At 49.4% G+C, this 8612-nt stretch overlaps 1 pseudogene; it reads right to left on the reverse strand.

Annotated features, from left to right (window-relative positions):
• Positions 1 to 1176: 1176 nt before the first annotated feature.
• Positions 1177 to 2475, reverse strand: LOC123788322 (BTB/POZ domain-containing protein 2 pseudogene; annotated as a pseudogene).
• Between the last annotated feature and the right edge of the window lie 6137 nt (positions 2476 to 8612).

The following is an 8612-nucleotide window of genomic DNA, read 5'->3' on the forward strand; positions in this document are numbered from 1 at the left end:
CTGCCTGGCCCCGCTTGATAATCTAAGCCTCTGGACTCTTAGACCAAAACAGCTACTACTTTACTACACACTTTCCCCCGTTACTGTCTGCCTGTATTCCATGTCGAAGCATAGATTTTTGTTAACTGTTTGGTGTAAACAAGGATGATGCTTATCGATATAAAGCCTAAGCTGTCCGTGGGGTTGTCTTTGTTTTTTTTTTGTTCGTTCATTTGCAGGTGTATTTCTTTTCTTTATTTAAAAGAAATTTGAGGGTATGGTGTGAGGACGGCACACCTCTCATGGCTTTGGGGAGGACACAGGTTCCAGAAGGAATCAATGGGGCAGAAACACACAGGGTTTGGGAGTGGGGAGGTACTTGGAAGTTGGGGGAGGGACCATGCCCTCCAGCACCTCTGAGCACAGCGTTCACTCCGAGGCCAGGTGGGGCGGGCCAGGGACATGGCCACCAAGGCTGGCTCACAGGATTGCCCCTCCCAGGAAGATAGGGTCTGAGGTCCGTGCACTCAGCTTCAAGGGCCAGGAAGTGCCCATTCAGACAGGCTAGACAGGTATGGCCCTTCACTAGGCCCACTGGGTGGGCATGGGCATGGCAGGAAGCCAGCCTTCAGGACTTCAAGGGGGGCTCGGGTCCCCCCACGAGTCCTACTTTCCAGAGCTCAGGCCAACATGCTGGGGGTCAGGCTCAGGATGGCCTAAACATCCCCAGTGAACTAACTGAAACAAGAGAACACAAGACCCTAACCAAATGCACTAGAAGTGCCCCCTCCAAACTCCTACCAGACAAATGGAAATCCGAGATGCCGTGCCTCGTGCAGTTAAACAAAACAAACATGAGACGAAAACCTATTCAAACCGAAGGTCAGGCACTTGGTCAGGTGACCCTGAGATGCAGGGATGGTGGGTAGGGCACCACACCCAGGGACCCGGTGGATCCTCAGCTCAGGGAGGGACCAGGCCAGCCCTGTACCCCAAGTCCTGAGCGATTGCCTCACACTGCCCTCACCCCTCACCCAGCCACCTCCTGGCTCTTCTAAACAGGCAGCCGTGCTCACCACCAGGGAATGTGGAGACCCTCTCCTGATGCCCAGAAATGTGGCAGGGAGCGGAGAGACAGCATCGGGGCCACTGGGCCTTGGCATGAAATGTGGAGTGGCCTACCTGCATCGGGTGACTTCAGGGTCCTGGCCATCCTCCCTGGACAATGCTGGGGCCCTGGGGGGCCTCGGTGTAGAAGATGACCTCTGAGATGACACTGTCCTTCACGGACCTGCCCTGCTGTTCCTGGCCACAGAGCAGACGGTAAAGCCCGTCTTGGCCCTCCGTCGTGGGTGGCTCATGGGTCACCTTGGGCAGGCCTTTGGTGCCTAATGAGAGTGAGTCCAGGCCCTTGAGCATGGTACACGCTGTGTGACATTGGGCTGCAATCCGCCGGCTCCTTGAACATGACCCAGAAGGTGCTGATGGAGCCATCATGGCGAAGCCCGTGTCGTTCAAGCCCGGGGTGCTGTCCATGTGGATGATCTGGATGTCACATGGTAATCAGGGGGCCCGTGGATGGAGCCACATAGCCCAAAGCCCGCCACGAAAATGCTCTTGTTGATGGAGAGTACGCCCAGCGGCTCTCCCCCTGCTGGAGGCTGTTCATGCGGCTGCACCCCTTCCTGCGGAGGCAGAAGCACAGCTGTTGGATGAAGTCCGCACGTGGCTGAGGGCTGACGGTCAAGTGCAGGAAGAGGCTGCCCACCTCGCGGTCCAGGAGGATGCCCCTCGGCGCGGGCTCTGCAGCACACTCCTCGAGGGTCTTCCGCGCGAAGCGGATGAGGGCGAGCACCCGGCCCTGAACCCTGCGCTTATTCTCGGGCATCACCTGCGGCTGCTGTCGCCGACCCTCGGCCCGGCGGCCTAGGACGCCGAACAAGCGTACCTCCCAGTGCCCAGGGTGTCCGGCCCCAGCGCGGCCACCAGCGAGTCCAAGTCGAGGTCTGTAAAGCCCTCGCCAGGGACGGCGTCGGCTGTGTTTTTGCCGGTGTTCTGCAGGCACGGGCCGGCCGGCTGCAGTTCCTGGAAGAGTCTGGCCCGCGTCGGCCGCAGGAACGCGTGGTGGGCCTGGACGCTCTTCTAGAAGTCCACGCGGTGGGCGTCGAGCGCCAGCACTGCGTGCTTCTCGGCGGTGTGCCGCCTGGTCGTGACGTCAGGGGAGCAGAGAAACCGCAGCAGGGCAGGGAGGACACCGGCTCCGCCGCCCGCAGCTCCCGGTCGGCGCACGTGGTGCCCGTGAACATGGCGCCGAAGGCGGCCCCTTGCCGGCCGCAGGTACACAGCCCAGAGCGCCTCGTTGCCGGAGAGGAAGGCCAGGCGCTCCTTCGGAGTACGCTCGGGGGGCTCGGGGGGGCCTGCCCGTGGTCCCCTCAGCTCCCGCTCCCCGCCGGCCATGGGAGGCCCCGGGCTCCGGGGCGGCGACCGCACTGGCATTGGGTCCTGGGCGCCTCCACCCGCCTTGTCGGGGCGGGGCCTCCGGGCCGGGCCTGCGCGGCCTGCGGCCCTTCCCCTTCCCTTCCGTGATTTTAAGCCGCTGGGAACTCTGGGGAGCTCCCCACCGGCTTGGTCTGGCTTCTGTCTCAACCAGGCCATGGAAAGTGCTCTTTGCAACCACCTATTTGTTGCTACACACAAAGGACCCTCCCCCGACCACATTGACTTCACAACACCTTGGCGGCATTGTTGCTGCGGGCCCCACCTTCTTCCCAGGGAGCTCGGCCTCCATGCGGCTCTAGAAGCATGCTTTGTGGACTCATACCAGGAGGCAAACTGTTGCTGGTCTGCCACGAGGTTAAGTACAGAAAGGAAGAATAACAGAAACTTTGAGAGCAACTCGGCAGAGGAATTTTTGCCTGCTGAATCTGATACTAAAAAATGGGGTTTGCATTTTGGATGCCTGTTAATTTTTGTTCATCTGTTTTATTGTATGTTATCACCAAAGTACTGGTCTGGGGCACAAGACGGGAGGGGGGGATCCCTAGCCCTTCTCCAAAGATAAAGTAAGAAATACTGCCGTAAGCCCTTATCTTCTCTGAATCCAACTCTCCTGGCTTCCCTCCCACTCCACTCTTCAGAAGTCTGCACGTTGCCTTCATCTCTCTCAGGCCCACGGATTTCCCCTTTGCTGATGAATGCCCGTGCATCTGTTGGATCTCTGCAGAGTAGGCCACCCCTCCAGGAACCTCTCCTCTGCTCTGCCTAGAGCCCCGTACTGTCCGCAGCATCAACGTAACAGTGCCCAGCGGATTTCCGTCGCAGCTGCCAAGCCTCATTGTCCCCTCAGCCCCTAGCCCAGTGCCTGGCACACAAAAGAGCCCAATCGACCTTCATGACATGAATGAGTTTCACCTGAGGCGGCCTTGGGCGCACACCATGCCCCAACTTAGAAGGTTCTTTCCCTCCGCTCATTTCCTCCATGTTTCTTTGCCTTCCCTAACGCGCGCAGTAGGCATCCCGGTTGTCAAAAAATTAGCAGTGAATTAAAAACTGGTGCAAGCCCTTCGGTGGTCCGAGACAAAGTTAGAAAACCCCAGGTTGCAAACCATCCGCTAGGTTATACGATTTCCAGTTTCTGGGACGGGAGAAGGAACAGCAGTGACATTTCGGAGAACTCGTCCTGATGGTCTGAGTACATTCCAGGGATCCGCCAGCCTCTGTGGAGGAAAGTGCCTTACCTTCATGTGAGCACAGATGGGGAATCGGGAGCCTGGACTGAAGTCTTGGCCAGGTAAAGTGTTGCCCACCAGATGAATATGCCACAGCCCTCCCTGTCCTATGCCACAGTATCCTGTAGAGTGAGTGAGTGGCAGCCAGGATGACCCTTGGGGCTAAGCTAAGGGGGTTACTAATTAGTGATCCTATAGCACACTGAAAATAGAAATGTCAAGTGGTACTACTAATAGTCATATTTCCTCTGCTCTGGTTTCCAGGGTCCCTTATGCTTTCACTCCAGAACCTCTGGAAAGTAACAAGAAATGTAGTTTGGAGGGAAAAGAGAGCTAGAACCATAGTGTAATTCAGTATGACCGGAAAAATAAAATGCAGATGAATAGGTTGCCTTTCTAGAGTGACCCTGAAGACCGAAACCCTTATATAGAAGGTAACTGCTTTAATACATAAAACATAAACCTTTGGCATTGAAAAGAAAAAAAAAAGAAACAAAGGAGACGTGAAAAACTGACAAAAATATTTTGTACGTAGATAGCAACTGAAAGAAGAGTATCCTTAATATATAAATTGCTCTTTCAATCAATAAGAAAATGAGGCATACCCAAATAGGAAAATGGGCAAAAGGCATGAGAAGGCAATCCACAAAAGAAGAAATATAAGTTAACTCTATATGAAGACTGAAGAGGTGCCATTTCATTTGGTATCTCTTTGATTACCGGTGAGACTGAACCCATAAAATACAATTTTTCATTTATCAACTAGGCAAAGATTAAACATAGTGATCGTCCCCAGGCAAAGTGAGGGGAAATGGGCATTTACATTTGCCACGAATGGGACTGTAAGTAGATACAGCCTTTCTGGAGAGCAGCTTGGCAATGTAGAACAAAAGCCTTGTCCTTTGACTCACAGATTCCACCTGTAGTAAACAAAGACGCGTATGCTAAGATTGGTTATCTCAGTGGGGTTTATAGTAGCAAAACCAGAAGCTCTTTAAGCTGTATCAGCACGTGATTGGTTAAGCATACAGTGGGATACTATGCCGTCACTTGTAAAAGACGAATAGCTTTGTATCTATTGATACAGAAAGATGCCCATGACACGCAGATGTCACTAAATGAAAAAAAAAAAAGTTGGAAACAGAAGATGTAGGATGCTTTGATTTTCTGAGCATTTAAAAATATATACGCGTAGAAAAATGTCTGGGTACAAACGCTCTGCAATCACACTTGTTGGATGATGAGATTACAGGTGATTTTTACTTTCTTCTTTTATACATTTCCGTAATTTCTTCATTTTTTTTCACAGCAAAGATTTACGGTTATCTTCATTGAAAAATACCTGTTAGGGAGCACTTGGTCTGGTTATTCTGGCTGTTTTATGGAAGTGGAAGAAGCAACAAATAAAGACCTACATACATAAAATAAGGAAGTGAAATTTTTAATCAGTGAGAAGTTTGATTGCTTCTCTCTGCAATTGTTATTTCCTCATTGTGGAATCCACTCACTTCATTCATGGAAGCCTCCCTAGTCCTACCGGCCTCGTCTTTTTCTTTGAAAATATCCTGGAATATTCTATCACATTAGCTGTCCCCGAAATCATTATTGGGTATAACAGTACATGTATTTTTAATTTTTAAAATCACTAATAAAAAATAATTGCCATTCGACTCTGCTAAAAAAGCATCCCTGCCCAGGGATATACATTACGACCGCTAACCTTGCTGGGCCCAGCTCCACTGGGATCACCCTCCCCCAGTGCCCGGGGCACCCTTCTCCTCTGCTGGGAGCCAACATCCCTGCGAGTGCCTCCCAGTGACCTTTGCACACGTCAGCATCTGGTGATATTCTTGTGGGACCAAATCAGGTCTGATCCCATGTTTAGAAATATAACCTGGGGTGCCCAGGTGTGTTCTGTTCATAAGTCTTATGCCATGTCGGTCTAAGTGTTAGGATAGGAATATGAAGAACGTGCCAGTCTTTTGCTGAGAAAGTACTTGCTAGAAAAATAAGAATATAGAAGAATCACAGTTCTCTAGTCTATATTATTATTATTATTATATAATTTATAATGGTTTATGTATTATATACATATATATACCTTTTGATAAATAATAATACACATATAAGTACACAATAATACATATGTATCTTTTGATATGTAGTATATATATAGCTTACATATATACCATATATATATATAATATTAGTTTGAACCATAAGAAATTTCTTATATTCAACTCTTTTTGGCCTATAGAAATGACAATTTCGTATGGTTCGACCTTACACGTTAGTGTTCTGCCGCTAGTATCGGGACAGTTTTACGCTACTAGAAGAATTAAACGGATCATAATATCCTGATGATGTTGTGGTCTTCGTAGATCAGTGAAAACCTCTTTCCAGAGAAGCAGAAGAGTGAGCATTTTACGTGGATTTGCCTTTGACCGAAGTGTACCTGTGTGTATGTATGTGTGTGTACTCTTAGAAACTCAGTAGAAAACCGTCCCGCAAATTAAAAAAAAAAAAGAGTCTTAATCTAACTTCCTCCGGTGCTCTATTCAATAATTGCTTTGTTGAAGTTGCTTTTTGAGTCTGTGCCTTTTTTCAGATCTTTCATCTTTAAAAAAGGGAAAAAAATTTTTCCCAGGCGACATTCCTGTATTGCTTTTGATTTTGCACATTATGGGCTCCACCGGTCATCCTTAGAGACCGGTCCATCCTTTGACAACTGGCCAGAGGTGTGAAGCAACTTGCCCATGTTCACCTAGCTAATTAGGGCAGAGCTGGGACCAGAACCCTGGGCTTTTCTACCTTTCCACCCTGCACAGGGAGTGGGGGCTGTTATCATCAGCCCCCCTCACGAAGGACAGGCCTTGGGCTGAGTTAAATAGCAGGGCCGGGAACCAATGGCCTGGAAGGTCGGAGGGAAAAGATCAGTTGACAAATGGTTGTGATCACTATTAATGTTATTATTCATATGCTATGTCTGTGGCAGAAAACACAGGTTTATTTAAAATGCACATAATAATTTGAGTTTGCTCCAACATTTATTTTCTGTCTAAATTATTTTTTAACTGATATGAATGCCAAGGCTTGTGAAGACAAAAAGCAAGGCTTTTTAAAAAATCCATAACCTTAAATTAAGACCACATTTATTCACACTGCTGCTTGCAGCCCAGAACTTTCTCCCTTTTAACCCTTCAGTGACATCAGCAAGCCACATTTCCACCTCTTCTTGGCCCAATTTGTATTGTTTTTTTCTGGTAATAACTGCATTGCAAGGCCAGAATATAATGCATTTCACAGTAAGACTCCTAATGGAATTTTTAGTAAACTGGCCTGACCAGCCCACTTCCCCCACGAAAAGATGCCTCTAATTGATCTCTATGTAGAAACAGCAGCTGGTGATCAGAACCACTGCGCCCTGGTGGGTAATTATTTTATCAGGACAAGCACTTCCATCATGATAAGAGAGAAACAGCAGGACCTGGGGAGAGACACACACAGAGGGCGAGCCAGACAGACAGACACAGATAAGACCCAGGCAGAAACCTACTGCAGGACCCAGAGGCACGCAACTTTAAATGGAACGTTTCTGATAACCCATGATGGATCGGAGCCAGGTGGAGGCAGGGAAGGGCTTGGGGGTAGGCTGCAAAGCGTGGGGGGGGGGTCAGAAAAGGCCGGCTCCCCGGAGCTCCTGCGCTTGCCCTGAGCTTTGTTAGGGGGCGCTGTGGGGCCGCAAGCACCGGTTTCCCCACCCCGCAGACCCGGCAGCTTCAGGCGGCCTGCGGTCCTTGAAACCCCCATAGCTCTTTTGGCAAAGAGTAGGTGTGTCCTGGCCAGGTTCCAGTTTGGGTAATTACAGCCTGTCAACCTAAATTCCCCCCAGGATTGCAGTTAAATATGGTACCCGTCTTCACAATTAAATTTTAGCTCTAATAGGACACTCGATTGTCATGTTACGTGACAGTCAAGGAGCAGGCGCGCCGTACCCCAGAGGTAGCTGCACTTTTGTGGGGACTACAAAGATTTCTCTGGGTGTAATAAATGACGTGCATGGACAAAATCGGGGTGCGGGGGGGTCTTGCTGCTAAATTAGAGTTGGTAACTGTAAGACTTTGCTCATCATTAAATTTTTTTCCCCAAACTCTTTCTTGGGGGGGGGGGGGATATGGGGAACACATCACATGGCCATTTCATTTTCTGTTCTTTCACCTGGAAAAAAAAAATCAGGATGCCAGGTTGCTGCAGGACAGATGAAGTCCCTGACTACCTGTCCGGCCCCCTGTCCCCTCCATTCCTTTGTCTCAACATCACAGATGTCCTCGTCTTTCTCTGAAGGTGTCATGTACTCCCCTCTGGAACGTCTTTCTTTTGTTCTCAGCTTACGGAGACCTTTTATCCTAGCAAGGTCCAGCTCAAATGCCACTTCCTTCGTGATGCCATCCATGATCTTCTACTCCAAAGTTAGTGTTTCTCCTCTTACAGTCCCCATACGATGCTACTGTTTCCTTACTCGGCTTTTATTCAAATTTGTTTTATGCAGTATTATAGTCGGTCGTTTACACGTGCACTAAACTGTGAGCTCCTTGAGGACAGGGGCCTGGATTACTTTTCCTGATGCCCGAGCACAGCGCTTACTAAATATTTCTGAAAGAGGGAAAGAAGGCACCTGCTCTTTCTGTTCTGGGGGCATATATAAGTATAGCTCATATTGGTTGAGCGCTTACTGGATATTGACCGTGGTCCTGAGCACTTTATATGTAGTAACTCAGCCCTCGCCATCTCGTAAAGCATTGTTGTTATGGTCTCATTTTCATAGATGAAAATACTGAGGCACAGAGAGGTTAGTTAATTTGCCCCAGGCCACACAGCCCGTCAGTGGTGGCGCCAAGAGCGAAA

The sequence above is a fragment of the Ursus americanus genome, chromosome X (assembly GCF_024610735.1).
Source record: "Ursus americanus isolate L20-20 chromosome X, mUrsAme1.1.p, whole genome shotgun sequence".
Classification (NCBI taxonomy): domain Eukaryota; kingdom Metazoa; phylum Chordata; class Mammalia; order Carnivora; family Ursidae; genus Ursus; species Ursus americanus.